General features: G+C 37.4%; 1 protein-coding gene across 1 annotated transcript in view; it reads right to left on the bottom strand.

Annotated features, from left to right (window-relative positions):
• Window positions 1-417, bottom strand: part of LOC106877886 (protein furry) — a 152,698-nt gene that overhangs the window by 51,740 nt on the left and 100,541 nt on the right. The gene's annotated exons all lie outside the window — the stretch shown is intronic.

Genomic DNA, 417 nt, shown 5'->3' with positions numbered 1-417 from the left:
TTCTCTCTTTTTTCTTTCTCTCTCTCTTTCTTTCTTTCTCCCTCTCTTTCTTTCTTTCTCTCTCCTTCACGCGCGTACGCACAGATTTGACTTCGCCATGTCAACAAACTTCAAAATTGGTAAAAGTTTATCGATTTTTACAGCTATACGCGGGTGCCTCTGTGAGAAAAAGTTGACAAAAACACAGATAGGGTCATGAACAATGTCCTCCTAAAATTGGAGCGACATGCGTGCTAATTTGTGGACGTGCATAACCCACATCACGTACACACACACACAAACATCTTGTGTTTTATAGATATTGATTATGCTTGACACATCAACTGTCTCGACTGATTGAAAATCAAATAAGTGTGTGTGTGTGTGTTTGTGTGTGTTTATGTATATATATATATATGTGCATATGTATATGTATGT

Source organism: Octopus bimaculoides, chromosome 17, assembly GCF_001194135.2.
Source record: "Octopus bimaculoides isolate UCB-OBI-ISO-001 chromosome 17, ASM119413v2, whole genome shotgun sequence".
Classification (NCBI taxonomy): Eukaryota; Metazoa; Mollusca; class Cephalopoda; order Octopoda; family Octopodidae; genus Octopus; species Octopus bimaculoides.
Note: the sequence above shows the minus strand (reverse complement) of the source record. Positions and strands in the feature narration are given on the sequence as shown.